Here is a 27,344-nt window from a genome sequence, read left to right as displayed (position 1 = left end):
TTTCCAAACACAGATCAGGTTGCATAAGTATTTTGTAGCAATAACACACACTTCCTACAGGATGTGAGCACTGCCTGTCATTTGCCTGCTTTATTATGAACATGTAATAATAGATACATATTACCACCAAAACTTGACATTAGTACATTGTGTCTTCTCAGATGTCACCAAAAGGTCATTTATTGCCACTTCAGCTCATAATAAATACACAGATACCCCATGATCTATTCCAGAGGGTTATTGTCACAGGGACCACTGCTATTTATTACAAGGTTTCATCCGAAGTACATTATACTGTTTTAATTAGGCAGTAAAATTGCAATCAGCAGAGCCACAGCTTGTGCTCTCAATTCCTGCAAGTATTAACCTCATTCTTAACCTTAAAACACCACAGTTGTTAAATAATAAATAATGATGATAGTGAAACCAAACTTTGAATGATTTATATGCTTGAAGGGGCATGTCATGTTTTATTACACTTTTTAATTTTCAGTTTCAAAGGATGGCGGGAGCTTTGCTAGGAAGAAGGAGATGGTTAATTTGTTTGGGCGGAGGGAGCACACACAACACACTGGGGGGGGGGGGGGGGGGTATGTTCACCTGGACACTAGTTGCTGCTGAGCTGTTTTCATAAGAGACACAACATCAGTCTCTGCTACAGTTCAGTGAGATGTTTGCTTGCTGTTTCCATCACTCTGTAACTTTCTACAGAATGGTGTTTTGTTTTTGTCATTGCCAGTATGTTCCATGATACAGAGTAATAGCGACTTAACTTAAAAACTTTTGTAATAGTAGGATGCATATTGTGGTTACTGGCTTAAGATGTTTATATAGAACATAATAAGTGTAATCCCTTACATCTTGGCAGCCTGTGACACTATAACCACCTGTGATCAGCCACATCACACGCACACCAGTCACATTAAGAGCTCATACAGTTATGTTTTTTTGCTATGTTGAAAAGCAGGAATGTTCGGCATTCACTATGGAAAAATCGATTAGGATTTTGGCCTTTACATCAATATTCTTGTTTCCCTCACACATCTGGTGTATTTGTAACATGCGTATAACAATCAGCATATACTGTAAGCATAAAACATTCCAAATTCAAATTTGATTTCAATACCAAACATTCAGCCTATACTTTAATAAAGGCCACAGTTCATGTATATACAAATAGTTTTAAAACTGTTATCTAGAGGAGGCAGAACACTTTTCAATTCAAAAGTTATACTATTAAGGAACTATTGTAAATGAATAACAATAATAATTAGGGTAAAAGAACATTACCCGGTCACTTGAGAATGCATGCTTCCATCCATTCTTTTTTCTAAATCAGTAGCTGGTGGTCCGATTATTAGGCTGATATAAAAGCCTCGCTTTGAATTTAGTCATAGACATTAACAGTGCATCCGTTTTGGAAGTTTATATATGTTTAACATAAGGCACATCATTTCATACTACAGAAAATCTAACATTTATTTGTCAATAATATTTTATGATGTTAAAGTGCTTTGCAAATGTAAGTGGCAGCTAATTGTCAGTTTATTAACAAGTAATTTGGTAAACGTCTTTCTCATATTAAATTACCAGAAAAAGAATGTTTCTGTGGGGAGAACATCTTGTTTCCTGTTAACTTTATTAACCTGATTATTAGATAGATCTGTTTAGTTAATATTCTTTTATAAGAGCTACTTTAGTATAGAGATTAAAGATGCTTCTTAATATTACCTCTATCTCTGCTGTTTAACTTGTATTATTTTATCATGTTTAAAATCATAATTGTAAAAGAAACATACCACTGGTTTCAAGCACCATATAATAACAATAACAATAATTAGAATAAAAGGTCATTTTAAAGGGACCAGTTTGTTTAGTGAGGGCGGCACCTGTGTATGGGGCTATAGGTGACGGCCACTAGTAGGACATTATTACCAGTAGTGGGTGCAACTTTATAACCGACCAACTGGTTAATTAGACTTCATAAAGTTAGTGTGTGTGTGTGTGTGTGTGTGTGTGTGTGTGTGTGTGTGTGTGTGTGTGTGTGTAAATAGAATATATATAAGTGCGTGTTTTTACATTTAGAGGATTGTAATTCCTCTTGTACCATGGCATACTCTTCAGCCAAGCGGGTTTGAACAGTGCTATAGGTCAGGTGATTAATGTTTAGTGTCTTTGCTGGGTTACATTCATCTCACTGCACTTTTGGGGCAGGAGTGCCATAGTCTTTGCCTGTTTAGTTGAATCTGTCATTTCTATTAAATCAAATCAACTTTGTTAGTCCTCAAGTAGAGTGAACAGGAGTATCAGTGTTGTGTGTCGGATAAAAGAAGGATTAAGCAGTTCACTTGTCACTCTGATCGACCAGAGATAACATCTAATAGTTGTTCCACATGCAACACACACTTCTTGGTTATTTGATTATAGTCTAAGGAAGACTTATCCCTGTTTAGTCATGGCTAAATGCAAGTCTTGCCAAAAAGAAAAAGAAAAAAGAACAGTAATTATGTATTCAAATATTGAACAATTTCCAACTAAACTGCTACATTTTAATACATCAATGTATGTGTTTAATTAGTCTGCATATGTTAACATTCTGGCAATAGCATTCATTTTATCAGCACAATATAGATTTATTTTTTTAGAACAAGTTTTAAAACTTAGAATTCTGCCCTTAATGACATTACAACTTCTATTTTTATGGCGGGATAACTATTGGCTTACGTGGTGTAGAAAGCTAGAGAGAACCAATACATGGTTTAATTAAATAAAAAAATAAAAAAATGATGAAATAAAAAAATGTTGCATAATGAAATTGTAAAAAATGTTACAACAGATTAATACACATAGTATTTTAAATATCTGATTTATTCCAAGTTGACAGTTGTAAATGTAGATATTGATTTGTTAAATTGTTTCACAGTAGCCTGTACGTTTGCTGTTGAATAGCCTGTATGTTTGCTGTTAAATGGTATCAATCTAAGATTAATGTGGACAGGATGATCAATATATTGGGACAGATTTGGACATAAGTCCCTTTAAATATTTTATACACACACACACGCACACACATTTTGCAGAGTTGATAAAAAAGTCTCACAAGCTCTGTCTTTACAAGTAATTATTAAGTCATTATCAGCCAACCAGATCAACACAACTGTCTCAACCAGATCAACACAACTGTCTTAAGCCGATAGGCAAAGCAAATTTGCCATCATGCAAATGAAGCATTACAAATGGTATTATTGCAATACAATTGACATTGCATAAAAAAAGGTTAATTTTACCCTAAATGTAATTATATTTTTAATACAGGGACAAGTCAAGATTTTCCAATGCTGAAAAGTTTATGCTTGATTGTGATTGTTATGTGACCCTTTTCAGCAGTTTTGTAGTATAGAGTTTAGAAGTGCCCCCCTCCTTACCTATAATCCATTTTTTATTTGATCATGTCCCTCTCCTTGAAGTCCCTCTTTCTCGCCATGTAACGCATCTGCACCTTTAACATTGGTGCCTGCTATTTTGCATGGGACAGTTAAACATGTTTGTAATATCTCACTTTTAGAACCACTCTTTCACTACAATTATGTTGAGAACACAGGTCTAGGTTTAGCCTATACCTACACATACGCCTCTTTGACTACAGTATGAAAATAATAATAATAATGCATTAACAGTATTCTACATGGTATGCATTTATTTCTTCTAAGTGTATTATAATGGCACAGTCAGGCTTTATTGTGCTATTCTGTATATGTTTTGTATTGACTGATGTAGTGGGTGTTTGTTTGGCATGGTGATGCATTGTAACTAGCAATGCGTTTCAGGCAGACTTTTTAAAGGTAACATCTGCCTTGGAATTAACAATCCATTTATAAAGGAAAGAAAGTATACTATAATAATACAAATAATAATACTTTATTTCAAAGTGACAAATCAGTGTCGTTAGTGAGTCAGGATGTGGGTTAACTCTTACAGCTTTCATTCCGAGGAAGCACGTGTTCATATCTAATTGTATAAAACACTAAAAGTGAGTATTCAAGCCCAGAACCGGAATTTCTGATAAAACAATCTGGTAGGTAGACTCTGTTCACAAAGGTTCAGCAAGAAACCTCACATTAATACAAGATACAATAGCATAACAATACACAACAATGGCGTCATAGATGATTAATTACCCATATAGCCTACTGTATATCTTTTTTGGAATAAGCACATACGTATTCCCAATAAGGAACAGTTTACAGTATTGTAACTTCACTACCATGTATTATAGGTGTCATAATGTTAGACTACAACAGGAACACACATTTACTATATATAATGCAACAAAAATCCTTTTTTGTTTTCTTTCTTTTTTTTGTTGTTGTTCCATCAATAACGAAGGATGCAAATGTTCCAGTACAAAGTATAGTCATTTTGTAGGCTGTTCAGTATGAATGGTTCTTCTTTGCTTCATTTTGTGCTTATCATTAGTTTAAACCTAAGCACATGCATGATTGGTCATGCGTGTTTTCATAGGCCAGCAAAAATACACTTACAAAGTCTGTACACAGCTAATATTTAAGTGAATTCTTCATATGGTTTGCACACACTGATAATTTATGGTAATTGGGAATGTTTATGACCTCATTGCATGTACAATAGCACTGACATAGAAGCACACTTCATTTTATATAGGTCTGCAAGTGACCAGCAACATAGACTGTATTACATTGCAAAAAAACTCCTTACGTCAACAGCCCTGTCTGATGTTGTATTTATATGAGAATATCATAGTACAGACAGAAATGCCATTTTAGGAACATTGAAAGTTTTAAAAGATTGACCAGGTATTTATTTGTGTTAATAATTGGTGGCAATTCACACAAAAAATGGCCGCACCTCGTTTTACGGTATTGCTTGTATACTTCATGTACTCCAGGTGTATATAACACATGGGTTATAACTTCATAATATACATGTTCTTTTTAAAATTTTATAATGCTTTGCACTACAGTGATTAATCGGACTAGTTTGGTTACGCAATATTTGTGGGAGTACTCTATGGATTGATAATACTCTATGTTCAACAGCTTTCAATGATGTTTATTGCAAGACATGAAAAACTTTTGGGAACTATACTGTATTTGTGACATGCCCCTATTTGTCCACTTCCCAGTAGTAAAAGAACTGAGGTTCATCACTTTCGTTATGTATGATGACTCTATGCCATTTGCATTACTGTGCCACCTACACAACATGGTAAACCAGTAGTAGGGCTTTTGCAGGACCCAACATCCATAGATGGCCAAGGGCCAATCAGAAATCAGTTCAAATGTTTAAAATGCATGTTAGCTTTTGAAACTACACAAAATAACAAGTTCTATTGTTGCCCCCAATCTCAGTTGAATTATATAGCTGTGCAAAGGAATCTCCTGAGATGCTGAGCTTTTATTGACATATCCCCCGAGATACCCAATTTGTTTCAACAAGACCAAGGTCTTCATCATATAATCTCAAGGGTAATAGATCTGTTTGCTATTGTACAAGTCAGAGGTGAACACTATAAGAACCCTGCTCTTTGTCAGTGATCAATTATACCTAGAAAAATACAGTAGAGCCTACAACAGCCTCCACTCATACAGTAGTTCCATTTCTCTGAGCTTTGATGAGGAACAAAGGCAAAGTAAGGTATTATTTTCTTATATTTTACCGAAATCAACAAAGGAAATGCAAATTCCACATCTGCAAGAACTGTAATCCAAACGTGTCTTGCTATACATTCGTAAAAGAATGTACGCTCATTTTCATTATCACTTAGCAGCCTAATTAAAAGTGGACCCCACATACAGTATGATGTAGAAGTACAAGGCAGCACTCTATACAATACGACCTACAGTATATAAACAGGATTAGGATAGCTATTAAAAAAAAGACATTGAACACCACTTAAAATAGCAGAAATTTAATTTTTTGCAGAGCATTAAAATAATATTGTATTTAAATAATACAAAAAAGCCTTCAAAATAGCATTTCGTATCTAGAAATTGGTACTGAATCAAAATATATCTATTCTTCTGTCTATGAATTCAGTTTTTTATTCACATATATGATTTTTGCTCTAGAATTCAGACATCTGGTAGATACGAGAAAAGGTTCCTTATCATCTTGGAAGTTGTGGCTCTTTCAGAAATAAGTAAATTACGTATGAAACACTTCATTACAATCAGAATTAGTTTTTTTTTACTCTAAATAGGTATGAAATACTCATTTGAAATGGCCCAATGGGACAACATACACTTGCAAAAATCATTCTTTATAATTTAAAATAAAATGGAGTAAAACGGGGTCAGTCAAAATTAAATATTACAGGTTTTTTTTTAGCTTATATACTTAAATTATTTAAATGTAGAAATATGGTATAGCTACCTATTAAATTAATGCATTTTGTAAAGCAGCATGTAAATTAAAAAGTACAAGACATGCTAACATTTGTAGTTTTTAATTTATAGGTATGAGTTTTTAGGTCACATAATACATCTTAATGCATATTTTAATGGGCTCCCTTACGGATGCTCATTCTGCATATTGTTAGCACTGAGAATAGCTCATAAATTTATGTGTATAAGACACTCGCATAATCTGCTTTGACTTTACACATAGGCAGGTTGCAGGTCTCTGTCAGTCATGTTATTGCATTTAAAAATACTATACTGCACAGTATAACTAGCATAAAATACTGTCCCAAGTGTCAGTTTCAAACACACTTAACAATGTCTTCTGTTAAATTCAAGTGTGACGGGTACAAAAAAAATATATTAATTTTATAACATAAATTATTATTTTCATCAACTCCACTCATTACAACAGTATGTAGCACTTGCTTAAGTTTGAGTGCTAATTTAATTCACGTCTGGAGGTATTTAATCAGATTAAGCAGCACGTAAGGCGAGTGAATCATCAGTGATTCAATAGTGGACATAAATTGCCATGGAAAGTCGACTAATTGTAGTTTTAGGTGATAGGACACCTAGAACTTGATGACTGAAACTCTGTTCCGACCGGTTAAACTACATCTCTATTCACAGGTTTCTGTAATCTCAGTATTTATTTCAGTGGAGCAGGATAGTCATACAGTAGTTAATGAACAAATACAAGTAGTTTTCAGTGTTACCATAGCCTTTGAAATGTTATACTATGTCTTCAACTTATACTATTTGGAGTACAGATTATAACTATGGGGGATATCAGTGAGGTAGGAAAGCATAAGGAAACCTTTAAGGACACTTGTGCATCATTGGTTTATGGGCCAAACATAATAATTTGAAAATTGTAAGGTTGGAAAAATAACCCTCATATTAAATCTTTCATAAATTCTAATTATTATTATTATTATTATTATTATTATCCATTATTTATATGGTGCTACAAGAGTTCCGCAGCGCCCAATTACAGAGTACATATGCACATAATCAAAACATGAAAACAGTGACTTACAGTTGAAGGCAATATAGGACAAGAATAGGGTAACTAAGCATAACTACTCAATAGGCGACATAGAGATAAATTTCAAGGTGGCCAAAAAACTGCAGGATTTGGGCAGTTGAGGATTATTAAAGTAAGAAAAGGATAAGCACATGAGGGAAGAGGGCCCTACTCGTGAGAGCTTACATAATGGGTTGTTATAGAGAAAGTCATCCCTACACCCCCTCCAAGGAAACAGTTGCCAGTTTAGGGGCAAAGAGAAAAATATTCCTTCCAAACCCCCGCAGTGCAACCACTCCTATTGTTAAGAACCCCTTCCTTTGCTGATGGTAAAACATTCTTTATTCCATTCTCCTAATTGCAATTGATTTCACCTTCATTGTCCCCTATAGTGATACATAGAAATCACATATACATATTATGTCACGTCTCTTTTTCAAAGTAAAGAAATATAGTTTTTACTTGTAACCTTTGTTAACAAGGTTGCCCACCTCTGACTCCTCACCGGTTCTCATGTGTTTCTTATATGGATGTATCTGAAAACTTGTCTGTTACTGGATCATTTATAATAAAAATGTGTTTATTTGTTTTGTCCCCTTAGTGCAGCAATATAGAACCCTTGTGGTGTCATAAGAATAAAAAATAATAAAATGTAAAACTTTATGCTATATTTAAGATATAATCTAACTAGCCACGTACAGTATACAATGGCAATATTGTGTTTGTATCATATGCATGCCAGGATTTTATACACCTTTGCAGCTCCTCCCTGGCACTGAGCACTGCTCTACAGCCTTCTGCACACTAGTATTCCATGTCCGATTTCATTTAATATTTCAACTATTTCATTATTTTTTAATGTGTAACTAGAAAACTCAGTACCATGGCATAGGAGCATATGTCTGAATTAATTTACATTAAATTGAATCTACCATTTAATTTACCAGTTTGCTATTTTGTATAAATCCTTTTGTAGCAAGGTACTATCCTGTACAATGTTAATAACAATACACAGTTTAGTGCCATTAGCAAACAGAGATTTTTATATACCTTCTTTTTGGGGCCATCTAAAAGGTCATTAATGGGAAGGCTGGAAAATACATGGAAAACTTTATACCTTTCTGAATATATTCCATATATAACTACAATTTCTCCTGTATCCTTCAGCCAATTCTCTACCCATATACGTACTTTTTTTCTTTACCTAGTTCTCTCGTCTTATTTACTAAACTGTTATATGAAACAGTATTGAAGTACATTGCATAATCCAACTTTATCACATTGGATGCACTACATACTGTAGATCCTGTTAGAAATGTATTTTCTTGTAAAAATAAGTCATTTTTCTTTGGCATGCATGGCTCTTCATGAAACTGTGCTGATACTATGCTATCAAATAATTTTCAATAATATATTTCTCCCTCAGTACCTCTAAACAATGTACCCATGATTGATGGCAAGGTTCACTATACTGTTACTTTGTTTGATTTTGGATTGGTTACCTTTTTTTAATTATATGTACCACATTTACTCTCTGCCAATCTTGTGGCAGCGACATGTTTATGAAGGCACCTTTACAGTAAATATAGGGAATAGTTGGGTATCAATGACTAAACTTACAGATGTGTTCTCTTACATCTTTGCTCCGTGCGCTACAAGTCTTGTTACACATTACGCGTGAGTGCCGTAGACTTGGTAGCGCCAAGCATCTTGTTTTGCATTTTTCTGAAAAAAAAAATGCGTCTTAGATGCTTCTGCTGATTGAAATGATATGCAGCATGCCTATATTCTGTGTGTGACTGCGACTGTATTTGCATACAAAATGCTGTGCTACAGTGTTTTTACATGAAAACACTGTAGCACAGCATTTTGTATGCAGATAGAGCCGTAATTACAGCGTGGCTGCAGCAAGGATGTAAGAGGACACATCTGTAGCTCCTTTAGCACACATGGGTGGTTGTCAACTGGGCAAGGTGCTCTAGCTGTTTGAATCTTGGTAGATGTAACCACTCCACCTCCTGTGTTAAACAGGTAGCATTTAATGGGCTGCATAGGCTATTTCTACACTACCTATCATCTTGTACTTTTTTCTTCTTTGACAAAAACAACATATTTCCGAGATCAAGCTTCTCTTTTTCTTTCTAGGGTATTTCTCTGAATTTGTCTTTCATAAACCCATTATTATATGTTTTATTGAGCTTGGCGTTTATATACTTGAATACACTTGGGTTTAAACTTGTGGCCTTTAGCAGAACAATATCCAGCTTCAGTCTTTGCTAACCTGATTGTGTGTCTACATGTTGTGCTACATTCTGTGTGTTTACATAACGATTGCATAGACCAGTGGTTCCCAAACTTTTTAAAATCACTGTGCCTTGGGTATCAGATTTGTATTCTCCGCATCCCTAGGCCAAAAGATTCTTATTGAGAAATTTAGAAAAAAATATAAAATTAAGTAAATTGTATTTATATGTCATCCTTAGGTTCAGTTATGTGGTGAGGGGCAGGATTCGCTTCTGTTTGTCCACATCGTTTATGACTGGCAGCCACAAGCACTGGTTTTTCCTAATACATTGACCATAAATAATTTGAATTGGTCCTGGACCACCAGTCCAAAGCACCCATGCAAGTGCCCTGAGGCACCCCAGGGTGCTTAGGCACACAATTTGAGAGCCACTTGTAGTTGTAGAAAATTAAATGTAGTTGGCATAGACCTGTGTAGTTTTAGCAATTTAAATGTTTGGTTTTTTTTGCATATACATAATAAAACAGTTGTAGTTTCAATTAAAAATTCTGCTTTATTATGTACACTGGTAATTTTTTTTTAGCTCCCTTTAATATTGTTATTATTATTTTTTTTTATTATTATTTTTTTATATATAATCAGTTTAACAACATTGCAATATTGTATTACATTATTGATACTTAATGGGCACATCCAAGCTTAAATATTTGTTGTATGTGTCTGAAATGTTTTGATGCTTTAGATATGCTGCTAAAAGTCTCTTCCATTGAATTGAATTGCATTTTTTAAAGTGCTTTAATACAGCTTTAAATATAGTAATTTGTAATGCAAAAAAAAATTATAAATAAATTATGGAAGAGTGAAGTTTTTTTAAAATTTGAATCTGTTTATACATATGAAATAATTCAATCTCATCCTTTGATTGTTGTGCAAGCCACATTAAAATGTAAACATGTAACATGTATGAAATCCAGTAGAGAAAAGCATCAATCTAGCTATAGATTTTACTTGTATTTTAGTGTACTCTAAGGCTGGAGTTACACATGATGTTCTGAACAGTTCAGGGACTACACAAGCTACATTGGGCTTAATAGGAAACACTTATTCGTTTTGTGACAGGTAATAAACGTTTCCCAATGACTCCAATGTACAGAAGCTTCTGAAGCTCATCTGAATGCTTGCTGAGTTACATTGGCTATAAAGAGCAGAGTGAGTATGGCACCATCCTTATATATCTGCTCTAATATCCAAGCACTGAGTTGTTTTTCTATGTTTATCATAAGCGGGGTATACACCAGATGATGTGTAAGCGACGCCATGGTCGTCCCGATTTCCCATAAACTCCCGGACAAAAGATATAGTGTATACACTACACAATCTTACAAACTGAACGATATATATTGAATTGTTTGGTCATTTCACTGTTAGCGATATATCAGGTATTACGTGTACATTTAAAATGTGTTATTACAGTTAATTAAAGTTTTCAACCAAATCCATCCAGTGGAAGGCCCAGAACAGTCTCCCTACGTCAAAGTTCTGTCTGGCATACGCCAACAGGAGGTCCAACCAGGACCTCAACCCTTTAGTATGTCTTGGACCCAATGTTATCACTCTGTGAAGTTTTCATCCATATCTATCCAGTGTAAGTCCCAGAACAGGTTCACAGGGTCAAAGTTCTGCCTGGTGAACACTAACAGGAGGTCCAACCAGGACCCCAAACCCCCTAGTATGTCTTCTGGGATCCATTATTTTCACTCTATGAAGTTTTCATCTAAATCCATCCAGTGCAAGGCTCAGAATAGGGTCAAAGTTCTGCCAGTGTACACCAACGGGAGGTCTGACCAGAAACCTTAACCCACCTAAAACCTGGCCTGGATCCAATTGGACCACCTTGCATTGGTTTTATCCCAGTCTATGCAGAGGTGTCCAAATGCATAACCTGACAAACAAACAAACAAACAAACAAACAAACAGACAAACAGACCAATGAATTTTATATATAAGATACAGACAATTGTATCTCTAATGCTATACAACTATACAGCTGGTCGACCCAATAATTGTATAGGTGTGTACCTAGCTTAAGAGAGAGAGGCAGTTGGATCTAGAATGCTGAGATGTTTTTTTTTATCTAGAACAGTGAGGTGGTAAGGTATAGAATCCTCAGGTGATTGTATTTAGAACACACAGGCTTTCCTTTCTAGAATGCCAAGATGCTTACAGTATATCTAAACACTTACATGGTTATATGTGAAATGATCAGGTGACTGTATCCAGGGTGCAGAGGCGGTTGGATCTGTACTGCTTAGGTTGTTGTATTTAGAATAACTTTGCTGATTGTTTCACATCACCAAGGTTTTTCAAAGTTCCAGAGTGAGAAACTCTGCAATTCTCTCTATTATTCTTCTAGTGTCACAATGGTACTAATTAGAGATTAGCAAAATGAAGATGGCGTTTTGACGGAGTCAGTTTTGCACTTGAACAGGCTGTTTCACAGAGGTGCTTTAAAAAATTCTAGTTCTATATTGGAGATTATTGAATAAATTATTTTTGTGTTTCAAAGTATACAATCAATTACTCAAGAGAAGGCAAAGATCACAAAACAGTGTCACCACCATTAGAGACAACGCAGGCAGTATTCTATCACATGCCTTACTCTTCCTCTTCCCTTTTCCCGAAATCCTGTATGTATAGAAAAACTGTGACTGCATCAATCAAATGTCACCTCATCTACACAGCTGTGTCACCAAATGACACATTTCATCTGTGAGTGCTGCTCTGCGCCAAGCTTTTCTCCAACTGGATTTCGCCATGTCTACTTAATGGAGTGTTTTCATGTCAGGGGGAGCGTAGAAGCAGGAATGTATTTAGCAGTGAATGAAGGATGGGAGCAATTCGTTTTATCTGAAAAATATAGTATTTATATACTTACCAAGTGTTTCCTGCACTGCCTGACAAGCAGAGACATTAATGGTATTGTAACATACTGTATACAGTAGTTCAGAACAACTAACTGGAGAGCACTGTTCTCTCTATGCTAACCAATCTGGAAATTATGATACTGATAATCTGCTGTTTACTGTAACTCTGCACAATGGCTCTTGCAGGGGTGCCTTGGATTGGTGGTCTAGGACCAATTCAAATTATTTATGGCCAATGTAATAGGCAAAACCAGTGCTGGTGGCTGCCAATCATAACATATGTGGACAAACAGAAGCAAATCTTGTCCCTCCCCACACTCATCTAAGGATGACATATAAACACAAGTTACCGTATATACTCGAGTATAAGTCGACCCGAATATAAGCCGAGGCACCTAATTCTACCACAAAAACCTGGGAAAACTTATTGACTCGAGTATAAGCCTAGGGTGGGAAATGCAGCTCTAGCCGTACACAGCCCTCAGTGCCAGATATGCCCTCATACTGCCAGATATGCCCTCATACTGCCAGATATGCCCTCATACTGCCAGATATGCCCCCACAGTGCCAGATATGCCCCCACACTGCCAGATATGCCCCCACACTGCCAGATATGCCCACAGTGCCAGATATGCCCCACAGTGCCAGATATGCCCCCACACTGCCTGATATGCCCCCACACTGCCAGATATGCCCACAGTGCCAGATATGCCCCACAGTGCCTGATGTGCCAGATATGCCCTCATGCTGCCACATATGTCCCTCATGCTGCCACATATGACCCTCATGCTGCCACATATGCCCCTCATGCTGCCACATATGCCCCTCATGCTGCCACATATGCCCCCTCATGCTGCCAGATATGTCCCCTCATGCTGCCACATATGCCCCCTCATGCTGCCAGATACGTCCCCTCATGCTGCCAGATACGTCCCCTCATGCTGCCAGATATGTCCCCTCATGATGCCACATATGCCCCCTCATGCTGCCAGATATGCCCCCTCATGCTGCCAGATATGTCCCCTCATGCTGCCAGATATGTCCCCTCATGCTGCCACATATGCCCCCTCATGCTGCCAGATATGCCCCCTCATGCTGCCAGATATGCCCCCTCATGCTGCCAGATATGTCCCCTCATGCTGCCAGATATGTCCCCTCATGATGCCACATATGCCCCCTCATGCTGCCAGATATGTCCCCTCATGCTGCCAGATACACCCCCTCATGCTGCCACATATACCCCCTCATGCTGCCAGATATGCTCCCTCCCCAAGTGCCAGGTATGCCCCACAGTGTTGTTACTTACCCCTCCGTCGATCCCGCGCTGTCTTCTGGAGGGACACGAAGCGCACAGCACGCGCCTATCCTGTGTCCCTCCTGCATCTTCGGCGGCCGCGGCAGGTCTATTAAAGGAAGTGCCGGTTCGTGATCAGAGGTCACGAACGGGTACTTCCTGTAATAGAACCGCCGCTGCTGCCACCGGAGATGCAGGAGGGACACAGGAGAGCCGCGCGCTGTGCGCTTCGTGTCCCTCCTTCACACTGCTCTGCCTCTGCCTGTCACTGACTCGAGTATAAGCCGAGGTGGCTTTTTCAGCACAAAAAAAAGTGCTGAAAAAGTCGGCTTATACTCGAGTATATACGGTAGTTAATTAATTTAATATTTATTTCTAAATTTCTCAATAAGAAACATTTGGTGGGTTGGGGTTGGGTAAGCTAAACCTAACCCCCCGCCCCAACAGCCTAACCCTAACCCTCCCCGGGATAGCTAAACCTAACCCCCCCTTCCCGCAGCCTAAACCTAACCTCCTCTCCCCTGAGCCTAACCCTAAACCTCCCCCCATCAGCCTAAACCTGACCCCCACGCACCGCGACTTACCTCTCTGGCGTCCCAGCAATTGATTGCTTGTGATCCTGTCTGTCGGGATTTGGTGCCAGGCTTGTAACCCTAGTCGGGATACAGACGCCGGCATTCCAAGCAGTGTCATTTTCCACTGTTGGTATTTCAACTGCCCGGATCCAGACCACTGGGATCCAGACCGGATCCCCGTTTGGCCTAGGGGTGCCGTGAAAAAAATTCTGATACTCTAGGGCACCATCATTCAGAAAAGTTTGGGAACCACTGTCTTATTAAACTCTTCATTTAGAAGTTGCTCAACTTAGAGAAAACATTGTATTACAGCTACTGTTTAATGCCCCTACTACATATTGCACAGAATACATTTAAGGTTAGTAGTACAAAATATATACTGTACTTCATGTGATGCAATATGAAATACTATAATATTAGTACATCCTATTGTTGAGTTACATTTTGTAATACACTATTTTATTAACCAATTTAAACTTTTACTTGCCTTGGTCCTATGGAAACCTCTTGATTTAAATTTTCAAAAGCTAAGGAATTTTATAGCAGAGAAACAGCTGGGATGTCAATTAGAGAATATAGGTTCTAAATATTGTTTCTATGGGGCCTAATTTAGAATGAGATGTATGTTTATTAGTGTGGCATAAATTTTGACACTTTCAAATTACATGTGAGTAGCAAAATGGGGGACAAGCAGGTGAAATTTGGGTACCATAAAGGTGGGTACATACTGGAAAGATATATCTGAAGATCAATTGATCTGCAGATATATCTATGGACGGATCGGGCAGTGTGCTGTGCATACACACTGCCCGATCCGTCGGGGACTGACATCATGGACTGGGCGGGCGTGTACACACGCCCGCCCAGTTCAGCTGTCAATCACCGCCGGCCGCCGCAGCATGTGTACGGACGGTCGGCCGACCGCCGTACACACACAGTGATGCGCTAATATATCGTTAGATATATTGGCCGTCGGCTGTGATGCGGGGCCGACGCGATACATCTGTGAATGACGGAGTTCACAGACGTATCGGCCGTACACACTGGCCGACGGACCCGCGATATATCGGCCGTTCAAGAGAACGGCTGATATATCGACCAGTGTGTACGAGCCTTAAGTGTGGTGTCCAGGAGACGTAACCTACTGAAACATGGACACATGCCCAGACACACTTCTTAGAAGGTGTATCTTTTGGGTAGAGGAGGCCTGGTGTAAAGACGTGAACATCTGTTGGGCTGCACTATCCAACCAATTCTGATTGGCTGTTTGTGTCTTCACACTGTTTATTTGGATTTCTTATTTCCATTTGGACTACTGCAAGAAATCAGATTCCCATTGGATTTATAAAGCAGTAGGTGCTTATTGCATTCTATATGGAATTTTCGGCTCTTCTATTTATTAATGACTCTTTCAAAACACTATTCTCTCGTGCAGTGGCGTAACTGCTGCCCCCGCAGCCCTCGCGGTGGCTTGGGGGCGAGGGGCTGCGGGGGCGCCACTGATTTACAGCAGACTGACATGCGGACGAGCGTCCGCATGTCAGTCTGCAGTCTCCTTCCCTCCGCCGCTTTTTGGAGGGACACAGAGGGCACAGCGCGCCTCCCTGTGTCCCTCCTGCTGCATCATCTCCGGCGGCCGCGGGTCTAATAAGGGAAAGTGCCGTCCGTGAGCTCTAACTGGCTCACGAACCGGCACTTCCCCCTATTAGACCCGCGGCCGCCGGAGATGATGCAGCAGGAGGGACACAGGAGAGGTGAGCTGTGCCCTCCGTGTCCCTCCAAAAAGCGCGGGGGGGGGGGGGCGGGGGGCGGAGGAGGATATCTGGCACTGGGGGGAATATCTGGCACTGGGGCATATATGGCACTGGGGGGAATATCTGGCACTGGGGCATATATGGCACTGGGGGGGAATATCTGGCACTGGGGGCATATATGGCACTGGGGGGGAATATCTGGCACTGGGAGCATATATGGCACTGGGGGGGAATATCTGGCACTGGGGGCATATATGGCACGGGGGGAATATCTGGCCTGGGGGCATATATGGCACTGGGGGGGAATATCTGGCACTGGGGGCATATGTGGCACTGGGGGGGAATATCTGGCACTGGGGGCATATATGGCACTGGGGGGGAATATCTGGCACTGGGGGCATATATGGCACGGGGGGAATATCTGTCACTGGGGGCATATATGGCACTGGGGGCATATGTGGCACTGGGGGGGAGTATCTGGCACTGGGGGCATATATGGCACTGGGGGGCATATATGGCACTGGGGGGGAATATATGGCACTGGGGGCATATCTGGCACTGGGGGCATATGTGGCACTGGGGGGGAATATCTGGCACTGGGGGCATATGTGGCACTGGGGGGGGATATGTGTACCTGGCACATGGGGGGGCTATATTTGGCACTGGGGCATGTGAGTACCTGGCACCGTGGGGGAATATCTGGCACTGGGGACATATGTGGCACTGGGAGCACAGCCCTAGCAACAAGGACTACCTCCTAGCAATGAGCATGACACCCAGTGCATGAAACACCTGGCAATGAGCATGACACCCAGTGCATGAAACACCTGGCAACGAGCATGACACCCAGTGCATGAAACCCCTGGCAACGAGCATGACACCCTGAGCATGAAAACCCCTGGCACCGTGCATGAAACCAAGAGCATGAAACCCCTGGCAACGAGCATGACACCCAGTGCATAAAACCCCTGACAACGAGCAGGTAATTGAAAAGTAATTAGAAGCCTTACTGTAGGACTTAATGTGTAATGGGCATTACGGTGTGTGGCATAACGTATCACGAACATTGCGGTGTGTGTCATAATGTGTCACAGGCATTACGGTGTATGGTATACTATATCGCGGGCATTGTGATATGTGGTATAATGTCTCAGGGTCATTGCAGTGTGTGGCATAATGTATCACGGACATTGCGGTGTGTGTCATAATGTGTCACAGACATTGTATGTGCTATAATGTATCAGGGGCATTGCAGTGTGTAGCATAATGTATAACGGGCATTGCGATTCCTGTCATAATGTGTCACAGGAATTACGGTGTGTGGCATAATGTGTCACAGGCATTACGTTGTGTGGCATAATGTGTCGGGGGCATTACAGTGTGTGCATATTGTGTCATGTGCATTATTGTGTGCGGCATAATGTCTAAGGGCCATTGCAGTATGTGGCATAATGTATACTGGGCATTACTATAAGGAGGAAAAATGACAAATAATGTAAGGGGCATGAATCAGGATTATTTTTCTTTCCTGTGGTGGCCAACGTATGGGCGTGCAGGTTGCAAAACTGGGGAATAAGGTAGTCTTTTCCTGCAATGCCACACCCCTTTATGCAAAACCACGCCCATTCCAACGAAACCACGCCCCTTTTTGGCGCGCGCGCCTTCGGGCGCGCATATTTATCCCTTTCTTGCTCCCAATTATGGAGCATGAAGGGGGGGGGGGGGCGCCGAAGAATTTTTTGGCTTGGGGGAGAAAAATTTCTAGTTACGCCACTGCTCTCGTGTATATGGCTTCATTATATCATACTGTGTATGTATAGGGTAATGTGACATTTTTATTTCATAGTAGTCAGGCAACATCTCTATGCTATTGTATAGGCCTTTGTATGTCAGATGTACAAATACTACAGTGTTTTCAGCAGGACAAAACACACACTTAAGACCACAATTTTTGTGACAGAATTTTTACAGTTACTGTTGGGGTACAAAGTGCGTCAGACTATGGTAGATGGGATGCCAGTTTCAGCTGGATGTTTTGCAGTCAGCGTGAGACTGACGTAAGTCCCAACACTAATGGTGAAAGGTACGGCTGTGAACGTAAGAACAGTGGCCAAACTAGGGTTCCACATGCAGTCGCATGGATTTTTAGTATACGAAGATGGATTCTTGCTTGAGCATAAACTAGTAAACAGCCTGCCACAGGTGTACAGAAAGATGCATGGGAATCATGGCAGAATCAGTCCCATAATGTACACGTCAAATTTCACATCTTCTCTCATGTACCATGAAAAAGGGGTGTGGTTCATAGGGTCGACCACACTTAAGTCAACAGTGTCTAGGTTGACCACTATTGGTCGACAGTAACTAAGTCGACACCCAAAATAGGTCAACACAAGTATTAGGTCAACATGAGCAAGGTCGACCTAAAGGTCGATATGAGTTTTTTTTTAATTTAGTGTCGTTTTCTTTGTAAAGTGACGGGGAACCCCAATTAGTGCACTGTGTCCCCTCGCGTGGCTCGCTTCACTCGCCATGCTTCGGGCAAGGTGCCTCGCTGCCGCTGCGCTCATCACAGGTTACTGTTCCAATCGTAGTCCACATGGATCGTAAAGTATGAAAAAGTTCAAAGAATGAAATAAATCTTGAAAAACTCATGTCAGCCTTTTGTCATGTTGGCCTAGAACAGTGATGGCTAACCTTGACCCTCCAGCTGTTGTTGAACTAAACATCCCAGCCAGTAGCGGATCTTGCCACGGGCAAGCAGGACTTTTGCCCGGGGTGCCGCCTTCCGGAGGGCGCAGAACCATGGAAAGATCCGCTACTGCTGTGCTGCCCGCTGTGTCCCCCCGCTGGTCCCGCTGTGAAGGGAACTAGACGCTACGCGTCTAGTTTCCCTTCATGGAGAGGACCTTTGCTGTGCGGTGCGCGATGACGTCATCGCGCACCACACAGCATTTCAGCGGCACTACTGTACAGGGAGCGTAACTGACCATGCCCCCTGTATGAAGCCACGTCCCTATTTCCCGCCCGGGGCGCAAAAAGGACCAGAACCGGCCCTGCTCCCAGCATGCCCTGCATCAGTTTTAGCATGGCCAAATAGCAAAACTGTAGCAGGGCATGCTGGGATGTGAAGTTCAACAACAGCTGGAGTGTCAAGTTTAGCCATCACTGACCTAGAACATGTCGACCTAGTGACCATGTCGACCTAGAAACCCTGTCGACCTAATGCATGTCGACCAATAGTTGACCCTATCCCTATCCAGTAAGGGACTAAAGTTCTATAAAGAATGTGCTCGCTATGTGATCTCCAAGTCCCTGACAAAGCTCAGATAAGGAAAACCCTTCTGATGGCCCGATGTGATCCCCAGCCTTTCCGAACATTATGAGGCTGATTCTGAGTTGCACACAAAGTGGCTGTAGCTGCTGGCTGCTGCAGAAGCCTGATTGTAATAATATGCAAGAATCCATAGAGCTGAGAGGGATTAATGCATCTGCAAGCGGGAATCTGTGCCACCCACTGATTTTATGCCAGCTGATGCAATTGTCATCATTAGTATCTGCAGTCGGACCAGTCGCATCCTAGGTACAAGAGATCCATCAGAAGCAGCTTCCCTATCCTGTACACACAACTACGAATCACACAGAAATGTTGATTGATACATATCCATGACACTCCCATACACTTATACAAGTCAGGGCAGTTAAGTGTGATCGCATTGTCAACTACCTGAAATGCCCTATCTCATGGAACAACATATCTCACCAAGCTCCATTCATCTCTGAATAGGACGGGCATACGCAAAAATGTGTATCTGTACAATACATCTGCACATGTGCTGTGTACAAAATCTTGTCATTTGTGTCTATGAATAGAGATCCATCTAACTCAGAATCTCAGCCTGATTTGGATTTGGAAGCAAGGCAGAAAAAGCACATACTGTTAGTTTGTATCTATGGGGGTAATTGAGACCTGATCGATGCTGTGCATTTTCGCACAGCGGGCGATCAGGTCTGTACTGCGCATGCATATGCACCACCTCAATGCGCCGGCGGGTCGGACGACTGCATCGGGTATCAGTGTATAACAACGGGATGGTGCGAAAAAAGCGATTGCACGGGCGATAGCAAGGTGACTGACAAGAAGAGGCCGTTTGTGGGAGGCAACTGACCGTTTTAGAGGCGTGTCCGGGAAAACGCAGGAGGGACCAGGCGTTTGGAGGGAGAGTTTCTGACTTCAGCTCCAGCCCCGATCATCGCAGCGGCTGAGTAAGTCCTGGGCTGTGCAGAGACTGCACAAACTGATGTTTGTGCAGTTCTGCTACAAATGCGATCGCACACCTGCACACATCCAAAACCCTCCCCCCGTAGGCGGCGACTACCTGATTGCAGGGATACAAAAAACGCACCCTAGCGATCAGGTCTGAATTACCCCCTATGTTCCCATGCAAGGGGAGGAAATACATTTATATTTTTTCTGTGCAGGGTAAATACTGTCTGTTTTTGCATGTAACCCACAAATATTAGACAGCTTTATTTTGTACTGCCATTTACATTTCAGTTTGGACACATCCCACCCAAATCTAAATCTCTGCACATCTGCCCCACCTGCAGTGCCACATGGTTTTGCCCAGTTTCTTGGTTTTTTGGTTTGCTTCCAAATCTGAATATATTCCCGGCGGACGTAATGCCGGCTGTCAGTATCCTGACGATGGTATCCCGCCAGCGAGAATGCCAGCAGCAGGGCAAGCATTACGAGGCTTGTTGTGGGCTCGTTGCGGGCGCGGTGGCTTGCTGCACTCGCCACAGGATCTATTCCCACTCTGTGGGTGTCATGGACACCCACAAGTGGGAATAGCCCCTGTGAGGCGATATTCTGGCTGGCGGCATTGCCGGCGGGTGAGATTACGGCGTCGGTATCCTGGCCGCTGGGATCCCGACAGCCGGAAATTTGATTGCCTCCCCTGAATAACCCCTTCTGTGTTTATGCAACAAAGCAAAATAGCATTATGGACATATAACAAAGAGATTTAGGGCATTTATATAATGAAGAGATTTAGGGTATTTTCCTACAGTGAGGAATATTAAATATATTAAAGAAGAAACTGCAGTCTTTGTAACCAATAGAAAATGAAAGTGAATTAAAACTAAAGTGAATTATCTAACTCTGTACTTTTATCATAGCCAAACTTTTTTGTGTCCTAATTGAAAATCTCCACTGTGAGATTTCCGCAGTTCGCTTCTGTCATTTCAGCACATTAAAAATTAAAAACTCAGTAATGACAAGGTCAGTGTTCCATCCTCTACATATATATGCAGCGGAATAAGACTGCTTCTTTAATAGAAAGGATTCGTTCCATGGGAGGGTGCTACGTTTGTCTGGATTTTTCCACTTTTCCCTCATTTATCACCAGTAACCTCATATTTATACCTCTCATTTGTAATTAAGTGCAAATTGGGTACAAGCAGACGACCATCCCATTGAATCACAAGTTCCATTAGGTGGAGAAGCAGCAGGCAAGGACTCTCTTTTGAATTTGGCTGACCTTTCCAGGCAGCGCTGTCTCACAGCAGAAAGGGAAAATCCTTAAATGTTTAGGCACGTTGTCACAGACTTTATGAGTAAATACGGGAAATTCAAACCTAGAAAGTTCACAACCTAAAAAGTGCTTTAGAACCGTATTATAAAAGCATATAACACTGTACACTGGTAATAGCAGGTGTGACCACTTCTGCCCAGGTGTGGTATGAAATACCAGCATTTAGACTGTTGACATTCATTATGTTGACACCATAATGTGGACACTTAACATGCCGACATTACATTTACATAATGTTGACATTTGACATCATGAATGTTGACAGTCAGGATGTTGACACGCAACCCTAACCCTAATTGCAGCCTAAACCTTATCTTAATTGCAGCCTAAACCTAATTTCACATGTCACATTCATAGGGTGGAATTCAAATGTTTGAAAAGTTGGTTGGGTGTCTGTTTTTTCCTGTCTATTAGATAGGAAAAAACAGACTCTCAACTGACTTTTCAAACATTTGAATCTCCCCCATAATGTCAACAATTAACAACGTCAACATTAGGCCATTGTTGACATTATGAGTATCTATATGGTATATGTCAATATTCTGACTACATCCCGTTTTGCCCCTCTGTCATTGAACTACAACCTTCTTCTTCTTCTTCCTGCTGTTATGATCCTGATGAGAGTTGTAGTTTAACAACAGTGGGAGAAGCACATGTGAAATTGGCCCTCATAAACGAATCTGTAAACCCAGTAAGCAACCAGTATGTCTCCAGCTTAACATGCCTACTCTCCCAAAACAGCCGGGAGACTCCTGAAAATCAGGTGATGCTCCTGGCCTCTCAAAAGAGTGGGCAAGTCTCCCAAAAGCTGGGGCCACTCACTTCCTGAATGAAGTGGGCAGTACAGGCAACCAATGACATGATTTGCATTGGATTGCATCATCATGGCTCCGCCTCCCACCAGCAATTGTAAAACTACAGCATGCTTTGACACTCTGTGCAGAAGGGTGAATTGATGCATTTTCTAGGATGGGGCAAAGCCAGATTATAGGAAAAGTCCAGGTGGGTTTTAGATATTTTAGATCGGCAAGGTCAATTGGCATAAAACAACAGATAATTCTGGTAAACAGCAGAAGTACACTGATTTCAATTGTTACACACATGTTAATCTGAAAACAAACAAAATATATATATATATATATATATATATATATTTATTATACAAATATACACATGTATGAATAACATGAATATATATTTATAGTACATTACACACATACAGTCATGCACACATGTATGTATGTATGTATGTATGTATGAACATATATCTATATATCTCCTTGTATCTCTCTCTCTTTTTATATATATATATATATATATATATATATATATATTGTAATCACACACACACACACACACACACACACACACACACACACACACACACACATTTTTTGCTCAGTTAGGTCTCCACCTCACTTTGAGCTAAGTGGTATTACTGTAGGTAGAAGTAATTAGTTCCTAGGTCTCTCTACATGTGAATAGGCTCCTTGTAGAGTGTATAGGGGTCACTCTATGCATCGCCTGCTTATTAATAACTTATGAACAGGTAAAGTATTATGAAGCTTATATAATTATTTTTATTAGTAATCAGAGATTACTTGCAATAAACCACTGACTTTAAAGATGCCAGACATAAACATTTTCTTTGGCTTTGTAAGAAAATAATAAACCCTAAGATCAGGTGAAAACTAATATTATTGAAGTATAGGAAAATGTTAATAAAGGTCATGACTTTCTCCAAGAACTGGCTTCACCCTCTAGTACACACCCTATGTGCAGAAAAAGCAAATGATGTCTGTATATGGAAAGTGGGGCGGTGGAGCAGTGTTGCTTTTACAGGAGGCTGTGAATCTGTTGGTGACCCCAGCACTGTTACTTAGACCTGCCTCTGGCTGTATAGCTGTTGCAGTAGGGTTGTTTCGTGGGCATGTAAATAGGCACTTCGTCATGTTTTGAAGTGCTGAAGCTACTGTACTTTTACAAGCCTTGGTTTTTTTTGTTAGAAAGGGAATACATTAATAACATGATCCAGCAAGTCAACTGAATAAAGTAAAGGATCTAGAGGCAAAGGTAGGATTTTTACTATATAAGACAAAGCTGATGACTGACACATATTGCTGTCCGCAGATAACTCATATAGAGGGGTTGGGTTGCCAAGACACACGCACAGATGGGGTACATACAGTACTGTACTTACAATTTTAGATGCTTTAGGCCAGCATGAATTCATATTCCCTAAATTAGCAATTGAATACTGTGCAAGCTCATGCCACACTGCCTAACAACCCCTAATTAGGTGTCCCAGTTGTCACGGTTTTCCCAGGGCAATGACGGTACTTGCTACAAGAATTCATTAACCTGGATGCTTGATTCATTAACGTGAAAAGCTTCTTTTTCTTGAAACCAGGCTCATGATGCATCTAAAATACAACATTAGTAGAAGTAAAGTAGGTTTAGATCATTGTTCTTCATAATAAACATATACAGATCAGGCTGCCAAACATATTTAATTCATATTTACTCCAAATATTAGCTATTTGCGAATATAATGATTTGACAGTGGCACAAGTCACATGCCATAAATGAGAGCCCCGCCTCAATATTTACAAAAAAATAAAATCCAAGAATTATCACTATTCTTTATCTTATGCTACGGTTATATGTGACTGCACATACTGTACACCATTCATTACTTTTGTATTGACAGTAAATGTAGGGGTGAAAGTGTATTACCTGATTATTATTATTATTATTATTATTATTATTATTATTATATTCCAATTGGACAAAGATGAAATTAGATAATTTTGTAAAACAACTTGGGACCATTATTGTGACACCCCAGAATCTCTCCATAAAGCCGGAATAAACTGCATGAATCATAAGTTCTAAGGCTCTGCAGTAACTACGTAGGTTATAAGCCAAAGGTAAGATTTGCAAAAGAGATGATAGCTCTAAGTGGCACCTTAAATTAGTACTTTCTCTTTCAATGCCATCGGCCGAATGTAATGACTCCTGAGTTTATCGGCCGGCGGCCGTGCGGGATGCTGGACAAACTTGGACTTATTTTGAAGGGGCAATCACTTACAAGGCATGGTATTTTCAGGGATCTGGTATGAATGGTCGACCATTTTAAGGTTGACATTCATTAGGTCAAACATTATTTGTCGACATTGACATGGTCAACATAGATAAATAGACCAGACATGAAAATGGTCGACACGGGACAGGTCAACACATGAAAAGGTTGGCATGAATTTTTAAACTGTTTTTGGTGTCATTTTTTATGTTACAAGACCAGGTACCCCAATTAGTGTACCGCGTCCCCTTGAATGGCTCGCTTCACACGCCATGCTGTGGGCAAGGTGTCTCAGTCCGCTACTGCTGCGCTCGGCCCAGGTTACTATTCCCAATCGTAGTCCACATGGATGGTAAAGTATGAAAAAGTTACAAATATTTTTTTTAAATAGCCACGTCGACCTTTCCTGTGTCGACCATTTTCATGTGTCGACCATTTGTCCATGTTGACCATGTCAGTGTCGACCAATAGTGGTCAACCTAGTGACTGTCGACCTAAGTAGGGTTGACCTGCCAAACGGTTACCACTTTTCAGATGCATTGGTTTATCAATCTGTACTATATGATCAGATAATACAAATATTCTGATCTTTTAGGAATCCTCGTTATCAACTGTATGAAAGATAATATCATTTCAATAAAAATAAATAAATAAATAAATAAATAACAAGTATAGTTTTCTTTTTCTCAAATTATTTGCACCTGGAAACATGTTCTCTAGTGGAGAATCAATATATAAAAGCTGAAAGATTGTCAGTATTTCACCTGGTATAGCAGTGCTAGATTATACAGCACAGAGTCCATTACGTAGAACCCAGGAAAAATAACAATGTACCATTATTGATAAACAGCTAGATTGGATGGCTTCCATAAATCAGAAGACTAGAGAGAGCAGACGTGAGACCTGCATTATATTGACAAGTGTGCTAATTTAGGTGAGATGGGGTGTATTTTGAGTGCCAGTAGCACACACCATTGGACTGTTTGCAAACTCGTAAAGTTTTGAAGGATTTTCACTCTCTGGGTATTAATTATTCTTCATTAGTTTTGTGTTCTGCCAAGGTATACATGTGAATTTTTTTCTGTGTCAGCTGGCCCATTCCCAGCAGATGCACACAATCTGTTCTGCTGTCACTAACAGGGTTGAGTTTGTGAAAGGGATGTGTCAGAACACGCAGCTTCAGTCACTTTTTACAGATTTTCTTCCACAGTGATTGCTTTGCCCTACTTTTTATGCTTGCAATCTCATTCTTAGCAAGAGTTACCAAGGAGCAGCTATAGCATATATATTGTATGACTTACCATATTTTAACAATTTTCAGGATGGCCTTTCTCTCCAGTGTGTAGCATGGGAGCATCCTCTAATTCTTTGCAATTAGAGATTAAAGGAATGGCAAATGACACAGTAATAGTGCATGTTATTTCACATAAGTTCTGTTTAAGAGTAGACATTTCTATTTACATGTATATCTAAATATAGAAAGCTATACAGCCACGATCGATGATAGATAGATAGATATGTATATAGATAGATAACTGTATATATATATATATATATATATATATACATACGTGTGTGTGTGTGTGTGTGTGTGTGTGTGTATGTGTGTGTGTTATATAGATGTAGCCGTGCTCAGCTTACCCGTGGTGCAAGTGGTACTAGCTGCAAATATTCACACCCGCAATCGCGTACTATAAAATCTATGGATCGTGGGTGCAAATATACACCCACGTACATGTATGCGCACCGTGGTAAATAAGTAAATAAGTAGCAGATACACCTGAGCTTGGCTACACACACACACACATATATATATATATATATATATATATATATACACTTCTATATATATGAGCACACATGTATAGAAGTGATATAAAGGTCACAGTATATGTGTATATGAAGAGAATCTTTTTCCTATACATCAAATTTAGTACATTTTAATACAACGTACTGTCACACAGGATTGGAGGGATTTCAGACCCACCAAAAACATTTCTTAGAGCTGTCCATGTTTTATTCATTATTATAGCTGTTGTCTGGTGGAAAAACTGCCATTGATCATTGAATGAAGACTATTGTATCTTTCACAGACATCATAATCAGACAGTGATGTCATTAGCAGTGTCAGTGGCCTCTCAGTCAAGTGTCCTTATTCACCAGTTGAGAAATATTCTCTGTGTTGTACATAAATCTTCCCCAGCAAGTTCAGTATATATATGAAATAAAGTAATATTTGACTTTTTAGAAATCGTTCTATTCTAGAATGAAAAAAAATAGATTTTTTTATGCTTACATGGCAAAGCCTGGATCACAGATGTTTTATTTTCAACCCTGCGTTAAGTAAAGAGAGCTAATCAATATGCATACACAGCTAATTATGTACGGCCGTGCCAGGAACAGCTT

The 27,344-nt window shown here is 40.1% G+C and overlaps 1 protein-coding gene across 17 annotated transcripts in view; it reads left to right on the top strand.

Moving 5' to 3' along the window:
- MEF2C (myocyte enhancer factor 2C) overlaps window positions 1–27,344 on the top strand; it is a 382,771-nt gene that overhangs the window by 151,630 nt on the left and 203,797 nt on the right. The gene's annotated exons all lie outside the window — the stretch shown is intronic.

This window comes from Pseudophryne corroboree, chromosome 1 (genome assembly GCF_028390025.1).
Source record: "Pseudophryne corroboree isolate aPseCor3 chromosome 1, aPseCor3.hap2, whole genome shotgun sequence".
NCBI lineage: Eukaryota > Metazoa > Chordata > Amphibia > Anura > Myobatrachidae > Pseudophryne > Pseudophryne corroboree.
The sequence above is the reverse complement of the archived record's forward strand: the minus strand, read 5'-3'. Positions and strand labels throughout refer to the sequence as shown.